Source organism: Eumetopias jubatus, unplaced genomic scaffold, assembly GCF_037043125.1.
Source record: "Eumetopias jubatus isolate StellerSeaLion01/CBP00866 unplaced genomic scaffold, mEumJub1_p1.0 scaffold_8, whole genome shotgun sequence".
Lineage (NCBI taxonomy): Eukaryota > Metazoa > Chordata > Mammalia > Carnivora > Otariidae > Eumetopias > Eumetopias jubatus.
Window position 1 is genome coordinate 114,315,203 of NW_028274814.1, and position 21,973 is coordinate 114,337,175.

A 21,973-nucleotide genomic window follows, 5' to 3' on the forward strand; every position below is an offset into this window, starting at 1 on the left:
ACGCTAAACCAACTGAGCCACCCAGGCATCCCTAAATGCATGTGGTTTTATTAAATTCAGTCCCTCATATTAAGACATTCTTTAAATAAAGACAAACTATTATCCCTGAAGTTCCTACATGCCTAACAGATTTTTATGGGCTCCATTCTTCTGGGCCCCCCTGTTGTTCCTTGTGCTGACTTTGCATTTAAGCTTCCACACACCACCTGACAAGAGACAAGGAGTTAGACATCACTGGAGCGGGACAAGCTCAGAGAGAGAGCCGAGTGCCACTCTGCTGGGGACGGGACACAACTTGCCCCCAAACCATCCAGGCTAGAGTTCTCTCCTTTTGCCTCCCGACTAAGGCTGATGTTTATTTGTCTCTTTGTTTGGCTTGCCTTCAAGCAGAAAGCACTGCTTACATGTGTCAAACTCAACAAGGCCACTTTCTCCTTTTGGAAAAATAAAATAACTTCTGCCCTAGTCATGTCTGGGAATGGAATGCACTTCAAGAGGAAAATACAAGAATTTTATTTGATATAAATAGACTCCATCAATTCAAGGAGCGGGCGTGGAAACTGAAACATTGACAGGTAATTATCAAAAGTGCCTTAGAAAAGCAAGTTTCTGTGGACAATAGCCACAATTTATTATTATTATTGTTGCTAGCTTCCCTGATGTTCTCCATTTATGATTCCAGTAATCTTGTCTCTTTTGATGAATGTACCTTTTGTTTTTCATTAAAGTGTCAATGCATTAGACAAAAGGCCTGCTGAGTATGACAAAACTCACGGTCACCTGAGAGAGGAAAACAGGACTTTATACCTGTGAGCCAAAACACAATTGTCCCCACAGGATGAGAATGCATATGTACAAACCCACGTGTTCACGCGCACGCACACACACACGCGTGCACAGACACAAACCTTGTTTTTGACAGTCCTAGAGATGATTTTAGGAATCTTTTAGCCAGGTTAAAGTGGTATATGTCAGGTTTGACAGCTCCAGACCACGCATAACTGAAACCAGCCACCTCCACGCCTACTGACATCTTTATGTCTTACTTTGTTGTGATCTTCCTGAATCCCTAGACCAATCTGAAAGGAGTATGAATCTCTCTCCTTCAAAAATCCTCAGGTCCCTTCCCCTGACTGGAGATCCTGAGCTATACGTGGTGGGCTTTGAAGCATTATTTACTCCTAGACAGTCTGCTCCGATGCTCCAAAGCAGCTGCTTTTCAAACCCTTCCCAGCTCCTATGGGGGGAGGGGGGAGGGGAGAAGTAGTTCAGATGTCGGTCGATAAGGGTATGAGATACCAGCAAATGGGACCCAGTGCTAGGTGTTTAGGCAAGCATTTCAATATGTTCTTAACTAGTCAATCACTAGGGTATGTGGATTTTTTTATCGGTCTAGTGTCCTGGGCCAGTGACACAGTCTTGGAGAGTTGTCAAGAGCTAATAACTTTTCACAGTAATATCCTCGACAGGGAAGAGGAAATGGGATTTTCCAGGGCTCAAGGCTGAATGATTGTAAAAAAATTTTTAAAAAGATAGCAACTCAAAAAACACTTAGAATTACAAGAAAAGAGAAAGCAAATCAACCCCCCCCAGTCCCAACATAGAAAAAATGTGAAGTCTACGTGTGCCACAAAAGAAAGAAATTTTTCAAAGGAAAGCTCAGAATTTTAAATGTATGCAGAACATTAATTTTGAGGTAATTAGAAAAAGCTATTTTCTATTCATCAAAAATCAAAGGTGTGTACACTCTGGATAAAGATTTGGCTACCAATTAATAAATTCATAAATACCCATGGAGTCTGAAACATGCCGTCCATATTATGTTGCACTTTGAAAACTACTTGGTCCTAAGAGAAATTGTAAAAGTGGAAAATAGACTTTTGAAAGAAGCTATTTTTCCCCTGTGCAACCTCCACTCCCATCCCTGTGTACTCACTCAAGACAATATTTTAAAACAAAGAGTGAAACTAGAAATCGCATCCACTGCAATATTCCAGCTTTGTTTCTGTTCTTTTGTTCATTCATTCACTGGCTAAGCATCCACAGGGCTTCCCCTTTGGCTAGGCACTGTAATAGGAAATAAAAAATGAGTGAGTTACACAGTCCCTACTCAGGATCTCCCCTCTAAGTGAGAGTGACACACATAGAAATAAACAATTGTGCCCTAAATGCTACATCAAGATACAGCATTATCAAAGTCCAAAATGCTGAGTGTCTAAGACTAGGGGATTTAAAACTGTCTCTACAGAGGAGGCAACATTTAAGCTGAGTCTTAAAATACAAGTAAGAGTTGGCTAGGTGGCAAGGGGGGAGCTTCACACGTATTTCAGAGAGGATGAGGCATTTGCTTTGATTGAAGCAGAGTGTGCACGCGGATGGATGGTGGAGGCAGGGGGAGATGAGGAAAAGTAGGGGCCAGTCTGTAATTGACTCAAACACCATGCTGAGGTATTTGAACCTTACCCCACATGCAACAGAAAAGGGTCAGAGATTCCTGATGAGGAAAGATTTCCTTTATACCCAAATAAATTCAGGTGGTATCACAGAGGATGGAGGAGAAATTTCGGTTAGAATGGGTATTTTACATGGCTTCACAGAAAGTCCCACCAATGCCAAGCCTAGTTTCTGCCCAAGCTGAATCCTGTGTGTTACCACATCTTCCTTTTTTTTCCTTTGTAATCTTCATCTCATTCACCTTTATTTATCTTCTGCTGATTCGTTCAATCAACCATTCCATCATTCAACAAATATTTGTAGAGCACTTACTAGAAAGCCAAACACTGTGTAGGGACCAGTGATGAGTCCCTAAGAAGGACAGGCCAAGGCGTGCCTGGGTGGCTCAGTTGGTTAAGCGACTGCCTTCGGCTCAGGTCATGATCCCGGAGTCCCGGGATCGAGTCCCGCATCAGGCTCCCTGCTCAGCGGGGAGTCTGCTTCTCCCTCTGACCCTCTTCCCTCTCGTGCTCTCTATCTCTCATTCTCTCTCTCAAATAAATAAATAAAATCTTTAAAAAAAAAAAAAAGGACAGGCCAAGCGTAGAGTCTAGCAGTGCTGGCAGATTTATTTAAATACAAGTAATTGAAACGATGTGTAAAGAGCAAGATGAAGGGAAACTGGGGGTGGGGGGGGCTTCCCTAAGGAAGTGGTGGTAAGCCTGTGACTTGAAGGGTGAGTAAGATTTAACCAAACTTCATGTGTTGGAAGGAGGAGGGGGGAAAGGCAGAAATTACCTTGCAACTGGGAAACAACCAAAGGCAGGAGGAGGCATGGTACCTCGGAGGAAGTGAAAGCTGCTCCACCTGCCCGGAGAGTTGAACAAGCTGAGAGATGGACTGGAGTTAGAGCTTGCGGGACTACGTTCGCCATGTGCACCAACCCAGTAGGCTAGGCTGTGCTGTAGAAATAGAACCCTAACACTCAGGGGCTTAATCAACAAAGATTTATCTCTCTGTCAAGTAAATTCCAGTGCAGTTCAGATGACATTCCAGGGCAGTTCTCCAGTTCTCCATGGAGTAATTCAGACACCAGGGATCCCACTATCTCTTGATGTTACCATCCCAACATGTGGCTTTCAGGGTCACTCCAAGTGGTGAAGAGCATATACGGCAGTGGCTCCTAAATACTCTGGCCCAAAAGAGACATGTTCATCCACCGCTGTCCAGAACTTGTCACAAAGACCCAACTAACTACAAGAGATGCTGGAAAATGTAGGACACACATGGGCCATTTGTCGATCTCCAATATCTCTGTCAAGGATTAACAGGCTTTATCCTAAAAATAATGGAAAACCACTACAGCCTTGCAAGCAGGAGACTGCTGGGATCAAGTTTAGGTTGTAGAAATTACCCCAGCAATATTGTGGAGAATGAGTTGGATGCACAAAGACCAGTTAGGAGATTTTTCAGAAGTTCAAATAACAGAAGATGGTGGCTTAGAATACAGTGGGGTCAGCCTCCCAGTTTAATAAACACCTACATTCAGACATTCAGAGACTTTTTAAGAATCCTAACAAGAAATTGGTTTCAACTGGTACTTGTAACAAAGTAGAATTTTCTTAAGAATAACAATAACAGGGGCTCCTGGGTGGCTCAGTTGGCTAAGCTTCCAACTCTTGATTTCAGCTCAGGTCATGATCTCAGGGTTGTGAGATTGAGCCCTGCCTCCGGCTCACACGCTGGACATGGAGCCTGCTTAAGATGCTCTCTCTCCCTCTCCTTCTGCCCCTCCCCTCTCTCTCTCTCTCAAAAAAAAAAAAAAAAAAAAAGAACAATAACAGAATATGTAAACTATTGGCTGAATTTACCTAGTAGTTTAACGGATTACAAAGAGTTGCTTTCTCTTCCCATAGGTTGGGGAGCAGGAGATGCTGCATAGCAAAGGTCCTTTGGCTCTAGTTCTGTGGAATGGTAAAACACGGTGAGGAAATCATGGTACTATCTGACAGAGTATCTTGAAGCTGAGGCTAATGCCGAGATCATGGAAGTATGCAGAGCAGAGATTCAGAGGGCAAGCTGAATAATAAACCAGAAAAAGGATATACAGCTTTCCAGAACCAGGCAGGTGGGTCAGAAGTCAGATTATTGAGCCAGGGAGCAGAAGGATGGGCAAAGGTGCACAGAGGACAGTGAGAGCCGCCAAAAAGTGGGGACTCCAAATTGTTTTTACATCCTTTCAGTAACCTGGAAACTGCAATCACTGAGCTAGAGGGAGGGCAGGCAATGAATGTTCCTCCAAATAATTTCCCCATCGATCATCTCCTTATCATGTCCAGAACTCATTTTTTTTTAAATTTCAGCTTTATTGACATATAGCTGATTTGATTTGCACGTAGCTCCCAGTCTTCCCCATCTCAATAAAAATCATCCACTCTCCACTCAAGTACTCCCGCCATAAGCCCTTCTTGAATTCTCTTTTTCCTCCTACACTACTTCTCTATGTCTGATCCATCAGCATGTCCCTTGACTCTACTCTGATATATGGTCTTATTCCAACCACTTCCTGTCATCTCCATCATAGCCCAAGCCATACCACCTCTTATTTTGATGACAGCAATAACTTCTTAACAGGCTCCCATCCTCTACTCCTTCCTCTTAAACTATGTTCTCACCACAGACAGAAAGATCCTTTTTGAGATATGAATATAGTCATATTACTCCCTTCCAGTGGCTTCTAGTCCCACTTAGAATAAAACTGTGGCCAGGGTGCCTGCGTGGCCCAGTTGGTTAAGTATCCAGCTCTTGGTTTCGGCTCAGGTCATGATCTCAGGGTCTTGAGATCAAGCCCAGCATCAGGCTCAGCAGCTCAGCTGTGAGTCTGCTTGGGATTATCTCCCTCTCCCTCTTCCTCTGCCCCCCACCCCCATGTGTGCCCATGCGCTCTCTCTCTCTCTCTCTCTCAAATAAGTAAATCTTTAAAAAAAAAAAAAGTAATAAAACTATGGCCAACAATGCTCTTCAATGTCTAGGCTGTGCCTTCCTTCCTGATCACATTTCCCTCTCTTCCCTTTATTGCCCTTGTTCCCTGGATATGCAAAGCTCTTCTTTAAATGTTAAATTAAATTATTATTAAATTATATATCACCTCCTTAGCCTCACGTCTGAACATCTGATCTAAAGCAGCCACTCAATACAAAGCAGTAGATCTATTTTGATGCTCTGCATATATTTTTTTGCCCTCTAATATCTTCTTCCTGAGTTACTTCCATGGTGTTGCTATCGGGTTTTCATCATGGTTAACTGTCTGTTTCTCCTAGCAGAATACACCCCCACTGAAAGCAGTGGCCTACCCCGCCTTGATCCTTGCTGTTCCGACAGTGCATGAAATGGATCTCAGTGTGTAGCGGGCACTCTATTCTAATTAGGTGAATAAATACATGAGTGAAGAAATACATAAATGAGTGAATTCTGCTTCTTTCCTGGGCCTAAAACCTCTCCCTCTTGATTGTCTTCTTTCCATCAGCCTAGAACCTTGAAGTCTCTTAGACCACTGAAAAAGGGAGTCCTCCCTTGATCTCCTCTTGCATTTTTCCATTCTTTCCTCTTCCTTGTTGATAGAAATGTGTTTTTTTTTTATACAAACACTCTATAATTATTGCATAACCTTCTCTAGCTTCTGACTCTCTGCTCAGTGGAAACGGGTCCAGCTCCTGCTTGCCAAACCAGCCTTTGCCTTAGTGACCCTCGCTGCCACCTCCCCTGCCTCCCCTTCTTCAATTCTTGATCCCCAACCATCTCTTCTTTCTGCTGGGACTCTCTGACCATTCCCTCTCTGTTCTCTTCTTAAGACAATTTCCTGGGCTCCTCCACACTATTTTCATGCTCCTTCTTTCCTCCTGTCAACTTCTGCTCTTTATCACGTGGCTTTGGCACTCTCCCTCCCCCTCCCACTAAATTGGAGTATGCCCGGTCACTTTGAATCCTGGGGTCCCTGCCTTTCTCACTCTCTACCCTCTCTTTCTGGCTGATTTCATCTCCTCCTCGGACTTCAAATACTTCTCTAAAATAGATTTTTAAAAAATCTACACCTCCAGTCTATAGCTCTTACCCCCACTACATATACTTGGGTAGCCCACAATCTCTTCAAACTCGGCATGTCCAAATTTGTAAGGTACTGTAATAAGGAAATGGGGACTCAAAGGTTTTACAGTTTACCTAAGAGCATCTGACTAGGGAATGGTAAAGCTGGAATCTAAATTCAATTCTCCCAGACATCAAAGCCCATATTGTTCCTCCACGTCCCTTTGTCATTGTGTTACAGCAGCAGAAAGCCGAACAGCCAAAATGTCTTTCTAGAGAGTAGTTCACTATATTGTGAAATGGCCAAAAGATGAAATTCGATGCCACGATTAGAAAAGATGCTTTAGAAATATGGTTAATAGCGTGGGGAAAAGTGAAACATGAAACTATATATAGTAAGATCCTAATCTTATCATTATGATTAGAATAAAGTCTGGAAAGGAAACATAAAAGGCCAACTGCTATCTTCATGTGGCAGCATGATTATGGTTGAAATAATTGTCTTTTTTTCTCTACGAGCATTCATTCCTGCACTCCACTGGTGCCCCTGATTTCTTTTTGGAAGATCACCTCTTCTTCATGTGTGTCGTTTTTTTTGTTGTTGGTGGTGGGGTTTTTTTTTGTTTTGTTTTTGTTTTTGTTTTTTGTTTTTATGTGTGTATCTTGATGGGAAAATAATGAAGTTTCCTCAGCCAGATCCTTTTGCCCACCTGGCCGGTATAAGCCAAGAACCTTGCATATTGGCCAAGATGAGCCAATAAAACTTTTTAGCTGAGTTACACTGGGAGAGAAAAATGTCAGATCCCATTCAATCCTATAGTGGCACCAGAACTAGGGAATCAATTTCCCCCTACATTAATTCCTAGAGCTGCCCTGCTTGTTCTATTTCTAAACTGATTCTCTGGCCTCTTGTCCATTCTGGAAGCTTCCTCACATCCCTTCAATATTTTTTTTTCTTGGCTAAATTAGCTCTCGGTGGTCTCTGATACTTATGACCAAAGAACCCTAACTGACACATGCCTGTATGTTCTATTTTCTACAGTAAACACATTTTGTCTTTATACTCAAAAATAAAGAGGGAAATGAAAGTTAAAAATCTAGTAACAGTAAAAACAGTACAAGGTACCAGTCTGAAATATGGTTGACTATGATAAACCTGGGTGAAATGTGGGGTTTGACCTCTCCTGATCCATAACTGCTCCTGGTAAATCACCCACTTCATGTTGTGATTTCAAAGTGACAGCAGATCAATAGTATCCCCTTCCTATACACACAGAAAATATTTTTATTTCTACTTCTAATAAGTTCAGGGTCAATGAGAGCCTACCAAAGCAAGACTTGGATTATACTGGAAAGAAAATATATTCTTTTTTTTTTTTTTCATTTGATACATGTGTTGAATGCTTCCTCCATGCCAGCAAGTTGGTCTACAAAAATGAATGGTACCCAGTTTGGGCTCCTTAGGTACTTCTTCCTGCACGTTGAGGCAAATGCATAGCGGATAAATTGCAAAATGCATGGTAAATGCTACTATAGAGATAGGAGCAAAGTGCCATCTCTCAAGACAGAGATGAACTATCATTTAAAAGATTCTAGATGATTAGGAGGAAAATAACAAAGACCCAGCACTTATTGTTTTAACTGAAAAGTGTGCTACAGCAACTTTGCAAAGAGGATGATCATTCCAATGAGAAAACATGTGGCAAAACTATGTTCTATTCGTGGCAAAATCATGTTATAGGTTGTAATTTTCATTCCTTTTTTTAAGCGCATCCAATAAACTGTCAATATAATCATTATAATTTTTGCATTAAATACATTTAAAACGCCTTGTAGCGTCTTTACCATCAACTTGCTTTAATAAAATAACAGAAATTGTGGCTCCTGGGTGGACTTCGGCTCAGGTCATGATCCCAGGATCCTGGGATCGAGCCCCGCATCAGGCTCTCTGTCCACCCGGGGAGTCTGCTTCTCCCTCTCTCTCTGCCCTTGCTTGTGTGGTCTCCCTCACCCTCTCTCAAATAAATAAATAAAATCTTAAAAAAAGAAGTAACAGAAATTCATCTTTGACACCTCCCTCTAATCAACCCCATTAGTATTTACCTTTGTTTTTCTAAAATCCATTTCCTAATTTCTCAGTACCAAGGGCAACAAAAGAATTACCTTGTACCTCCCACTGAAGAACCTACCCAGCCTCTGTCTCAACACCATGCTTTGGGTAAGATAGATAGATTCCTCCCGAATGTATCTTCACATCCATTCTTACCTATTGTGGGTTTCTTTCTCTCAAGACATTATCCGATACTTACCCCCAGCAGTGTGTCAGTACCTGTAATGGCTCAGTGGGACGCTGCTTCTTGCTAGCATGGTTGCATTGGAAATGAGGCCTTCTGGAGAAAAGAGCTTAGCCAAAACAAAGACTAGTGATCCCACTGGTGAAAGTTTTGATACTGATAGGCCAAACCAAACCAAACCACCCAAACCCTACTCCCAGGTGTTTTAAATCAGTAGTTCTAATGTTAGGCCTTAGAAAAATAAGTGCATCTATATTTAAAATATTTTTTTAAAAAAAGTCTGGATCCTCAAAGAATGATGACATAAATAAGCACTGCATCTTACTCCAGTGTCAGTACATAAATTCCAAGAAAACTCAAGCCCAGGAACATGCAGAGGAGGTGCTTGGGGACAGGCCTCATGCAAGGTGTTTGCCTCTGCCAGCCTCCTACCTCCCCTGTCTCTGCCCTTCCGGGTCATCTTTAGTCCTCCAGGAAGTAGTAAGCAATACAGACAGAGGATGAGCTTTGGAATCAAACAGTCCTAGGTTGATCAATGGACTCTGCCACTCACTCACAGTGGGATCGTGGGCAAGTTACCAAATGCCAGTGAACCTTAGTCTCCTCATCTGAGAAAAGACAACAGTAATTTCTTCCTTGTAATTGGAGAACTAAATGATGTCACAGAAGCCTCTGACACATAGAAGTACAGGAATCGGCAGCTGTGAGGATACTTGGAGTCATGCTTTGCCAACAGTAGCAACACACCCAACCCTGCCCTTTCCCTAGAATAACCTATGATTCAAACCCCACAATAAACAAACAAACACATCTATGCCTTCCCCCATGGTACTCTAAACTAGTTCCTACATAACTGAAAATGCCAGGGGTAGCCTATGCTACAAAGAGCCTCTGTTGAACAGAAGATGCTTGGAGAGCCAATGTTCATATTTGAAGAAGTGTGTGTTGTCTCCTGCTGTTCTGTCTCATCACTTGTTCCAGAAAAACTGGGCCTGCCACAGGTCTACAATATTATCTACACCAGGTATGGGTAGGCTCATGGGCTTCTGAGAAAGAACAAAAGGAGCAGACCTCAAGTCTCTCCACAGCCACACTGACCGCTCTGTGTGGCCTGTGGGCGTGGAGGCATATGTGTGTGTGAGGAGATCTTAAGGAGGATTCCAATTTCCTATTTCCATATTTATCCTGTGCTCAGGCAGGAACGCTAAGTACATTTGTTGCTCGTCCACATTTTTAGAATTGGAAAATGGGACGGCCGAGAAAGATCTTAGAAACTGACCAGTGCTGCATTTCTCAAGATGTGCCCTGTGGCCCAAGTATGGCGTCTCTAAAGATGGGGCCAGAAAACTGCCTTATTGAACAAGCATCTCAGGGAATTCTTAAACACTTTCAAGATCGTGGGGCACCTGGGTGGCTCAGTTGGTTAAGCATCTGCCTTCAGCTCAGGTCATGATCTCAGGGTCCTGGGATTGAGCCCCATGTCTGTCTCCCTGCTCAGAGGGCAGTCTTCTTCTCCCTCTCCCTCCGCCACTCCCCCTACTTGTGCTTGCTCTCTCTCTTTGTCTGTGTGTCAAAAAAATAAAATCTTAAAAAAAAAAAGCACTTTCAAGATCGAGAGCCACTGAGCTAGCCCAAATGTCCCCTTCAAAGTGAAGATATTAAGGCCTGAAGAAAATGAGTGATTTTCAAAAACAGAGGGTCTTCACTTCAGCACTACTGACATTTGGGACTGAGTAATCTTCTTGTTGGGGGGGCTGTCCTGAGCATTGCAGCATATTTCAGGGCATCCCTAGCCCCTTCGAACTAGACGCCGCGAATATCCTCACAGCTCTGACAACTAAAAATGTCTCCAGACATAGCCAAACATTCCCTGAGAGACAAAATCACCCCTGACTGAGAACCCCTGCCTAAAGTCACACTGATAATCAGAAGGGGAAGCAAGACGGCACTCAGTGTCCTGATCCACAGCCCACTAATCTCTCGGTAGCTACCGGCTCTTCTCCTTCTGCTCTGAGAGGCAAGAGGAGGGGAAAGAGCACTCGAGCCATAAAGGTGGGTTAAGCAAGGGCCACGGCACTGCCATTCCCTGGGAATCTGGGACGTTACCCTCTGCTTTTTTCCTGACTTACTGTGCAGCCAGTCATCCCTATTTCTGTTTCTCCACCTGTTTAAACCTTGATCTTCCAGGAGAACTGGCAGGATTCCGACTGGCAACACCTTGGAAACCCACACAGAAGGGTGCCATCCAAGAAGCTTTTCTAACTGAGACTGATTTAAAGGTACCCCTGTGTAGAAAACAAGAGTGTCGTGTTTTCAATTTAGCGCCATGCCAGGAAGAGGAGTGTGGTGGGGAGAAATGCAACAGGGATCAAAAATGTGGCTTCTGGTCCCAGGTCTTCCCCATCTGCCTTTGTGGCAGCTCTCTGATCTAGAAGCAGTTTCTCCATCCAATGAAGGGATTAACATATGTCGCTGCATCCGGGCTTGGACTCACCTGTGACCTCTGTCCAAGGGACCCTGTCACTGGTCATCAAAAACCCAAACCCCACCTTTCCTCCAATCCCCAGCTCACTCACTAGTCCTCATTTTCTTCAGTGATAGGAGGTTATGCTTATGGAGGCCTTGATTCTTAAGAGACGCACCCTGAAGTATTTAGGAATGGAGTGTCATGATATTTGTAACTTACTCTTGAACGGTTCTCAAAATCATATACTATGTATATTGCATATACACGTATACATGTATGCATGGATTCTCATACATAGAGGGAAAACAAATCTACCAAGTTATTGCTGAAAGTTGAATCTTATTGAAGGGTATATGGCTGTTCATTGTATGATTCTTTCCACTTTTCTGTATGCTTGAAATTTTTCAAAGTCCGGTGTTGGAGAGAAAAACAGCTCCAGCTCTATCTCTTTCACAAAGCCTTTCCCAAATTAGCTGAAATAATTCCTCCAAATTCCCACAGCACTTATGTACTCTGTGTTTATCACTTTCTACCTTGTGTTATAGTTATTTAAGTGCTCGCATAGTGGGTCATAAAATTGCTAAGGCAATACTCAGCTATGTGGAGAACATTTGTTCTAAAACTGCTCTTTATTTAGTCTCCAACTTCTCTGCTCCTCTCACAAGACCCCACGCGGCTGGAAAAAGGGAAAAAGCCAAAGTAAGTTTTAGCCCAATCTCGTCATCTCAGATTGATCATAGAATTTAAATGGTCGCTTTAGGTAACTCAGTCCTGTTTGGACAGAAGCTGGGCCCTGAGCTCTGCTCCCCCTTGATTCCCCAGGATGGCATTTGGGAACTGACTGGGTTCGGGAGACGTCCCAGGAAGGGGTCCCCAAGATCAGCTTATAAAAATGGCTAGTGATACTATACCGTGATGCAAATGCTAACACCACATCTGGTAATAAGGCCCTTGAGGGATGTGTCAGTGTTCCGAGAAGCAGTAGAAGGAAGTGTCATTGCTGTTGCTGGAGGGGCTGGGCAGTGCTCCGTACTTACAGGTTCTTTCTAAATATCTGTGTCCACCGTCTCTCTGGTCTGTTGTTCCTACCCCCACATCATGACTTCTGCTTTTATCACTCACCAAAATGCCACAAAGTGATAAATAATAATTTGATACTAATAATTACTAATGGACTGAATGCCAAGCTCTTTGCATGTAATATCTCATTTAATCCTCAGAGCAACCAGATAAGTCAGTACAGAATTATCTTCTAAGGACAACCAGTGGTCTCTTCATTGCCTGACTGTTGACTTCACCCTTTCTCCAAACTCTGCGGCAATAGATACCACATGCCACGCTGTCTTGGAAACTCCCATTTGCTGTGACCTCCTAAGTTACCTAGCCCACCGCTTCCTCTCCAGCCCTATCATTTTACTTCCTTCCAGTTCAGCCCAGTTCCATCCATTCCAGCAAGTCCTGTAAGTTTTCTGGCCACCCCACCTTTTTCAATCACCTTCTATGTTCCCTCCAGTGTCCATCATGCCCCTTCAGGGGGCCAACTGGTGTTCATTCAACACACTTCATTGAGCGCTGCTTTGTGCTCAAGCCCATTGTCCTCAGTCGTAGAAAGACAAGGCCGAGAGAAAGAAAAGCAGGCCCAATCCCCACCATCGTGGCCTCTGCAGTGACTCTGTCTGGGCTTCCATCTTGTCCCAGTTATTCAAGCAAGAAACCATCCTCCCAGCACCTCCTTCCAAGGCTGCATGCTATCTGTATCACCCATTTGACACTTACCAAGTACAGCTTTGTGGAGTTATTCATCCTATTTGGGGACTGTTTATTCAGGGTAATAATAATAACACGAGTACTTTTACAGACTGAGTGGCTCGTCTATGCCAGGCACTCATTCTATTCACACAGTCTCTAGTCCTCTCACCAATACTGCCTGAAAGGGGCAATTTATCTCCTGGTACTAATGAAGCACTCCAGGTTCAGAGATGATAAGTAACCTGCCCAAGGCCACATAATTAGTAAATGGCATGATCAGTGGGAGAATCAGGACTCCTGGCTCCAAAGGATCTCTCCAGGCTGAGCTGTTGACTTTTTTGTGGCATCACGCACTGAGGTAGTAAACAGCCAGTGATGGGTGAGGCAGGGAAGTGTGAGTTAAGCGTTCAAGTTCCAGCTATAGCGTTTACTGGAGATGTGACTTTGGGCAAATTCCTGAACCTTTTTTATCTGAGTATCCTTGTTTTAAAATTACTATTGTAAAAATTAAGCAATGCCACTCACCTCACAAGGATTATATGAATGAGAAACACCTAGCAAAGCACCAGGTATTATCACAGGCTCTTTCCTATCTCCCTTTGTTGATGAAGATCATTTAAAACATTGTCATGTCCCTTATTGTGGCTGGTATAAATGCCTAAGTGTGATGTTAAGAAATATCTGCAAGCAGGCCTTTCAAGGATTTGCGAGGATATTAAAGAGGCAGGGACTGACCCAGGGTGGTAGAGGCAGTCCAGTTGAAAGGAGATGGAAAAGCAATCCAGAAATCCGGCAGTGGGAGGGAGGTGTTGCCGTTCCTTTTGTTAGGGAAGGTTTTCCAAGGCACAGCCCCTGAAGCTTTTGTGTGTCAAAAGCATTTTAAATGCCTGCCACAGGTGCGCTCATATGATATTCCTTCTGTTGGCAAAGAAAATGTGGGCTTATCAAAATGCTAATTGATATTGTTCAGAAGGAATCTGGAGGCATCCGGAATAGAATCTTGCAAACAAGCTCAAAAGCCCACTCTTTTTCTTTCTCTATAAGCTGGCTACCCATTCCAGAACATAATGTAGCTCATAAACTAAACTTCCACACTTATGAAATCTTTACTAAGCGCTCTGAGAGATTTACATCTTCCACTTCATTCATCCTTTTTTAAAAAGCCCTATGAGGTAGAGATTATTGTTTTGTGTGTGGCAAGTGTTCAAACTGAAGCCCAGAGAGGCTACATATCTTGCACAAAGGTCACACAGCTAGAATTATTGGTGAGATTTGAGCTGATTCATCTACTGAATCAATAAATATTTGTTGAGTGACTACCATGTCCCAGGTCTCTATGATTTGAAAGCTAATGTTCTTCCCACCATCTAAGTCTTCCTAATAAAATACATGATATAATAGGGATCCCAAACTTTGACAACATTCTGTCAAAAAGTGAAAGCAGTTTGGCCAGAACATGACATGCTCATGGCTCAGGAAAGATAATCAGGCTGGTTGGCCTGGCCGGGCTAGTGTCCACATGCCTGGGCACTGCTCCACGTGTGTCCTTCTCCAAGCTGGATGCTTACAAAGAGTGGTCCAAGTGCCATTCTCAGACAAGGGTATGTGAGTATCTGCATTCGACTGCTTATCAAACTTTATGAGGATGATACACTTCAAGACGTTTATTTATTAGAAATTTGGAAAGAGGCAAAGATTGGTTCACACAACTCACTAAAAGAGGGAAAATCCAATTGGAACAGCGCCTTACCTTTGTTTAGGGCAGGATCCTGTTCAGTGTACTGTAACATAAATGCTGCCATTTTAGCCTCATACAAGCTTATGAGATCTAGAAGGTGATGGTGATTGTACCCATTCCCAAGGAAACTGAGTTTCAGGTTGTAAAGATCACAAGTACTTTAGAAGCGTCCAAGTTTCCGTGTCTACTTAATGGCAGAACCAAGATTTGAAATTAAGTTCTGTCTGCTCCTTCCAGTATGCCATCGGCATTGGTCAGGATGAGTTAGGTTAGGCTGCAGTAACAAATGGCCTTCAGATCTCAGGGGCTCACCAAAATCAAGCTTGACTTCTGACCCACATTCCGTGGCAGCTATGGCTTTGATCTACTTTGTGTGTCCGGCAGGACCCAGCTGACAAAGCTGCCTCTACCTGGAAATTAGCCACTCATACAACAGAGTGAAAAGCAAGAGTGGTGGACCCCACACTGGCTCTAGAAGCCCCTGATAGAAACTGTCATCCTCAGTTCATTGACCAAAGCAAGTCAAGTGTCCTTATCCACATACAATATTGCAGAGATGTGTTACCTCTGCAAGGGTAGGGACCCCAAATAGGAATAAAAACATTTCAATTTATATTAAGACAGTAATGTATGAAGTTGTCTTGAGCCTTGTTCCATGAAAGTATTCTTTAACAAATGTAATTCTGATTAAGAAATATTTCAGGTATATTCAGCCAAGCAGTCATCTTAAAAAATGGAAAAATTGAATAATGAAATGAATTTAGGGTTAAACAAGCAACAATTCTAAAACATGCCTATTGAGCATGAAACCTGCATTTGCAAAGAAAGCAACTTTCACTCTGGGAATAAACTTTCCATTTCTGGCAGGAAAATTGAATAACAGCACTGAAGTTATCCTGTGAATGGGCGTCAGAGTGTCATATTTGAATGTGTAATGAGTACACATTGGCAGAAACCCCCTTTGCCACATGACTTCAAAACAAACACCAGTCAGTAGGGAACTACCAGCTGTGCTGAGTAGAAAAAAAAAAAAAAAGTGCACTCACACCCCCTCCGTCCATGAAACAAAAATCCCCTCCGAAATCACCTCCTCCAAGAATGCAGGGGCACAAGTGGATTCTCACACGTGTTCAAGTACAAAACCCCACCCCTGGAAAGCCCTCCAGGCAAAGCCATTTAAATAAAGTTCAGAGGAAGACAGAAGGAGGACGTGAAACAGAGTTCAGGCATTCACAGAATTTTGCCTTCCCTTAAAATCAACTGGCAGCTTTAAAAGGGAAAAAAAAAAAGAAGCATTTCACAAGAGTTTAAAGAAGCTGATTTCTAAAGTTGGCTGATTTATAATGTCCCTTACAATTCTAAGATCTTACGATTCTGTAAGTTTCTGTGATGATGAGAAGCAAATCTATTTTCTTATCTAAGTATAGGAAAGAGGGAGAGAATATGCTTTATGTAATAAAATATATATAAAGGAAAAACACAGAAAGAAAAAGAAAGAAAGAAAGAAAGAAAGAAAGAAAGAAAGAAAGAAAGAAAGAAAGAAAGAAAAAGAAAGAAAGAAAAATTTTCTAGAAACTATAAAGCTTCTTGGGTTAGGCAATCTACATATAAAATTATGTTCCTTAAAAATTTTTGGCATTGAGTCAGGACTTGATTTGTAGAAATGAGACTTCTCCAATACCTCTTTTAGAGCCAGTGAGGAAAGGGGAAATGAACTGACTTAGGTTGTTACCTTAGCCTTTTTGTAAAGGTCACCCAAGGGAAAGCCCATAAAGAACCATGGCTCTTTAGTCACTTACCAGTCTGAGACATTGTCCTAGGATAAAGGGGAATCGTGATCGCATGTCACATTTTAGATTAAATCATTAAACTGTCTTGCTTTTTTCCCCACGACTCTAAATATAATTCAAGTTGGAATGAGTCTGGATTATTAGGAATTGTTTCTAATTGTGCTTTTCTGAAGTGCTTAGAGATGTTAACTCTGAAATTTTCTATCATAATTGTTGCTAGTGAATCTCCACAACTGATATTTAAGTTTTAAAGTACCTATAAGTAACATTAGATCTCAGGTGCCAAAACAGGATATCTGAGTGAAAGAAATTAAGGAAAAAAGAGAGATGGAAATATTAACTCTTTCCTATCCTCTCTGACAACCAACTTGGTACGTGCTGCTTCTCTGACTACCTCCCATAGAAAAAGTCAATAGGCATTGTGTGGAAGCTTTCCAGTCTACCTGGACATGAAGAAACTTCTGTAATAGTAATAGTGATAACTAGTACAAGAGAAACACCCACGAGAACAGAGTGGTTTATTTTGAGAAGAGAGGGTGGGTTATGGTGTCACAGGATCAAAATATTTTAAAGGGAGGGCTTGGGATCAATGTGGGCTTGAACATAGCTTTCTTGTCTTCTGCAGTTAACTCAGATTTCTCCTTGATTCCTGAATCCAATGGTTGATGGGGCCTTCAGGTCATAGTAGAAGTCAGTGAAACTACCCAGTTAATTATTATATGTACACATACATATGACTCCATGTATATATACATATATATGTGGGGATATATGTAAATATATATGGATGCGTATACATATGTGTGTAATACATATGTGTATGTGTGTATATATACATACACCATATACACCTATACATATATGGATATATCCACAAACATATATGTGGAGATATACACACACACACACACACACACACACATACATATATGGATATAGGTGTGCACACACATTCATATATGTATTTAACTGATTATGGCACAGTTATTCATTGAATTTTTTTTTTAAAAATTGAACCCTGGGGCGCCAGGGTGGCTCAGTTGGTTAAGCGACTGCCTTTGGCTCAGGTCATGATCTTGGAGTCCGGGGATCGAGTCCCACATCGGGCTTCCTGCTCAGCAGGGAGTCTGCTTCTCCCTCTGACCCTCTTCCCTCTCATGCTTTCTATCTCTCATTCTCTCTCTCTCTCAAATAAATAAATAAAATCTTTAAAAAAATAAAATAAAATAAAATAAAAAATTGAACCCCAATCTTACAGCAGCTACAAATATAAATGCCTTTTGGATTAAAAATAACTGTAAAAAAAGTAAATACTTTCAAGAAAATCCAGCTTATTATATGCATGTATATGTACAATCTGTAGATTGAAGGAGACTTTCCTGACCTAAGCATTTCTTGATCAGATGGAGAAGCTATAAAGAAAAAACAGACATTATCATATACGAATTTAAAACTTTTTTTTGGCAAAAGAAAGATTCCATAACAAGTTCAGTAGACAAATTATAGGTTCCAAAATATTTGTACTATAGATAACAATCATTTTTTTTGTTTCTTTTTACAAATCAACAAAGATAAACAAATGAACTCATGGAAATATGAATAAAGAATTAGAATAGGCAAATCACAGAGGAGCAAACCCAAATGACCAATAAGCAAATGAAAATATGTTCACAATAAATCATACTCAGGGAAATGCAAATTAAAGTAACAATAGTGTCTCTTTTTATGCCCATCAGACTAGCAAAAATTGCAATGATCAGTAACCTCTATTCGGTTACTGGGTTACCATGAAATGGGTGCTCACATAGTGCTGAGAAAAATCCAACTGTTAAAACTGCTATGACAAGCCATTTAGCAGCAAACACACACAGAAATTAAACATATATGTGCCATTTAATGCGGCAATCGCCTTGACACCTCTCAGATCACCAGTGCACCATGGCATGTGTCAAAGGACACTTAATGTCAGTGTTTATAGTAGCAGGAAAAGGAAAAGGGAGCAGGGATCAAAGTAAGTGAGGATCAGTGAGAACGTTTACATAGATGACAGCTCACTCACATGCAGCCATTCCAAAAAATGAGTTACAGCTGAAAGGCTGATTATCATGCAGCCATTCCAAAAAATGACTTACAGCTGAAAGGCCACTTTTGAAAGATTCCTATACAGTTACACTCTAAGTGAAAAAATAATAGTAAGACACAGAAAATGTGCATGATGCAATGTTCCTAAGATGGACCATCGCCAAACCTCTCCCATGCTACATGGTGCAGAGGGCTGTAGAAGGGAATGTGAAGGGGAAAGGAAAGGGAAGTTCATGGTAAACATGAAGGAAAAAATAAGACTTTAAATAACAGATAAATACCTGTGTGAGATAACATGTATGTATTTATGCAAAATTACATATATATATATACTGCATAGATGAAAAATTACAAAAAAGAAAAGGTATTTCAACAGCAAGCTCAAAGCATAATAATATTAATAATAATAAATAATAGAATATTTATTGAAAACTCATTATTGACAGGCACTGTCCTAAGCATGTTTGACTTATTAATCCTCATAACAACCTTACAATGGAGATATTAATATCTTTATTTTCATCCAAAAAAGAGCCCAACTGACTCCTCTATAACTGTAGAACAGAACATCTGAAAAATTCAAATGAAATCAATCATCTCATTTGCTTCTTTAATGATCCTGGTCTGTTTACTTTAGTGTCTGCAACTAAAAGATGGAATTTAACAGGGTACCATAAATAAATCAATATTGCCCAACAAGCTAATGTTGGCATGAGTCATCTAAATCAAGGGCAACTGTCTTCCTAATTAGCCACTTCCGGTGCTCATTGGTTCCACAAGGAAGCCCTGCACAATTCCTGCACGGTTCTACACCCTGGGGATTTGTTGGTGGCCATGACAACCTCTAAGTGTTTGATAGCTTTGGGGTGGTGTCCTAGAGCATGTTGACCTCTTGTTCTGAAACTGGGTGAGAAAAATTATCTGGCCTTACTCTGACAACATCACGGGGCAAGATTCCCGTCCTTCTTGAGAAAGGGGCAGTTTCCGGTGACATAGAAACTCCACCTGATCTGAACTGATCCATGGAACTGGACAGCCAAAGTGAACAGGCCTCAGAAAAATCCTTCATTGTGCAGCCCACCACTGGCACCCAACAAATCATTTCTTCACTAGTGTTTTAGGGAGAAGGTAGGGGTTGCTAGCTTCTTCTTCTATTCTCATAACTAATTTAAGCATTCTCTTATCTCCAGCCTTGATGACAAAACACCAAGCATCAGAGCACCAGAGCAGCGATGTTCTTTATGTCCAAACACCACTGCTCCCCACTCCATGCGTCCCTATTCCCTTCTAAAACCCACTGTGCACAACCCTGCAGTGGGGTCAAGGTGTTAAAATAGAGACTGTGATTCAGATAAGGCTGCAGAAAGTGGCTAACGAATTTACTGAGGAAGTAAACACCACTGAGGAAGCCCTGAGCTGTGGTCTGGTCGGTCCCCTGAACTTGGATCCTAAATGAGACCCCGAATCTGTAAATACACAAATGAAGAAAGAGCTCTGGTGTCTCACAGCTCCATCTGTCTCGGAGCCAAGACTTTCAATCGCGCATGTGTGTTTTGCAGGCCCCTGGCTTTCCCCTCTCGTCCTGACTTTGGCTGCCTCTCATGTGGTTTTTGGCAAGGTATGCTCCGGAGAGGCTGGAAAACTTTCCATCTAGTCACTCCCTTTGGTTAACTATTAGCAGCTCTGATGAAAGCTGTTGGTAGTGCGTTGGAAACAACTATCCAAAAAGAGGTTTGAGTTCATTCATTTGGGGATTTCGGGAATCCTGTCCTCCAAACACTAAGATAACATGAACAAAGGTGAAGCAACAAACTGAGAAATGATGTCTGCTCCCTTCTGGTCAAAGGAGGGAAGGTAACTCATTAACACATGACAAACTCAAACAAAGCTCTCTCTCGTTTAATCCCCCCATAACAACCTATAACATATACATGAGGATATCTACTTGACAAAGTTAGAGACTTGAACCCAAAGTCCTTAAACTTTGCATTAAACCATACAGCTTCATGCCATTTAATTTACCTGAGTTTTGGGTTCCTTTCCTAAGAAAGCAAGACGGTTGAACTTGTTGCTCTCAAAAAGGTCTTTCTAACTCCGTAAGTCCATGAATCAGTTGACCTGGCAGGCAATAAACAATTCCTCTCTTCTAGTTTCCACATAGTTTTTCCCTTTCCAGCCTTGATTTCCCAGCAAACTCTGAAGGCCAATAAAATTATATTCTGCACATGAAAATGCTAAAAAAGCAGTTCACACATTAGTTGTCAATAGAGTGTAGCCCTTTTCCTCCTGAAGCTGTTGCTTCACCCTTGTTTACATTCCTCTGTCCCATCAGTTTAGAGCACATTAAAAAAGCAGAACTGGGTTGGTTGTTTTACGTTGGTGGTGAACTTTGTGCCTCAACTGTATTGCAACCCCCAAAGTTTACTCAACTCCACCTGGCAGTTCAGCTCCTTGAGATAAAGTAGGTTTTCTCTGTGGGAAACCAGTAGCAGTTTATCTTTTCACTCTGTTGCTGGTGTACAGCTGGCTGGGCATCTAATAGTCATCCAGTAGAAAGTAATCAAAAAAAAAAAAAAAGGAACATGAAGGGAGTACTGCCATGTAAGAGGAATTAAAACCAATACCTTGTTTTGGTAGACTTGTTAAAGGCCAAGGTAAATGTGTGTGGGTGTGTGTGTGTACTCCAGGATTGTGTGGCTGTGTGGGAAACTGTGAGTGAAAGGATCCTGGATAAATAGCTAGTGAGGAGCAATTCTTATTGTCTACATTCCTAAGTACTATCAGATTTGGATCAATTTCTCATGAGAGAAATGGAAAGTTACATTTTGTTAATTTTTAGCAAAACCACATGTAGTCATTCTCTTAGAGAAAATTACACTGACAGCAACAAAGTCATAAAAAATGTATATAAGAAAACAATACAACATAAGACATGAGGAGAGAGCAGTCCATGTGCTGGTGCTTTGATGGTAATGCTAAGCAATAAAAAAAACATTCATACTGCAATCTATACAAGTAAACAGCCTGAAACTTCTTCTGTATTAAAATTTGATAGAGAAGAAGAAAATGGGCTTTTCCAACTCCTAGTATTATGAGCTGAATTGTTTCCCCCAAAAAGATGATGAGGTCCTAATCCCCAGGACCTGTGAATGTGACCTTATTTGGAAATAAGCTCTTTGCAGATGACCAAATTAAATGAGGCCATTAAGGTGGGCCTTAATCCAATAGGTCTGTGTCCTTATAAAAGGGGAAGGGGGGACTTGGACACAGAGGCAGACGTGCATACAGGGGAAAAGTCATGCGAACATGAAGACAGAAATCAGGGTGATACCTCTAC

The 21,973-nt window shown here is 41.7% G+C and overlaps 1 long non-coding RNA gene across 2 annotated transcripts in view; it reads right to left on the bottom strand.

The window, feature by feature from the left end:
• The window catches only part of LOC148163802 (uncharacterized), a 34,922-nt gene extending 14,034 nt beyond the window's left edge, over positions 1-20,888 (bottom strand). The window contains exon 1 of one of the 2 annotated variants that reach the window (XR_015768730.1): positions 20,659-20,888. This is a non-coding gene — a long non-coding RNA (uncharacterized LOC148163802). Of the gene's footprint in view, positions 1-1,936; positions 2,062-20,658 lie in introns of those variants that run through there. The other variant, XR_015768731.1, reaches the window with a different exon arrangement.
• Positions 20,889-21,973: the final 1,085 nt, after the last annotated feature.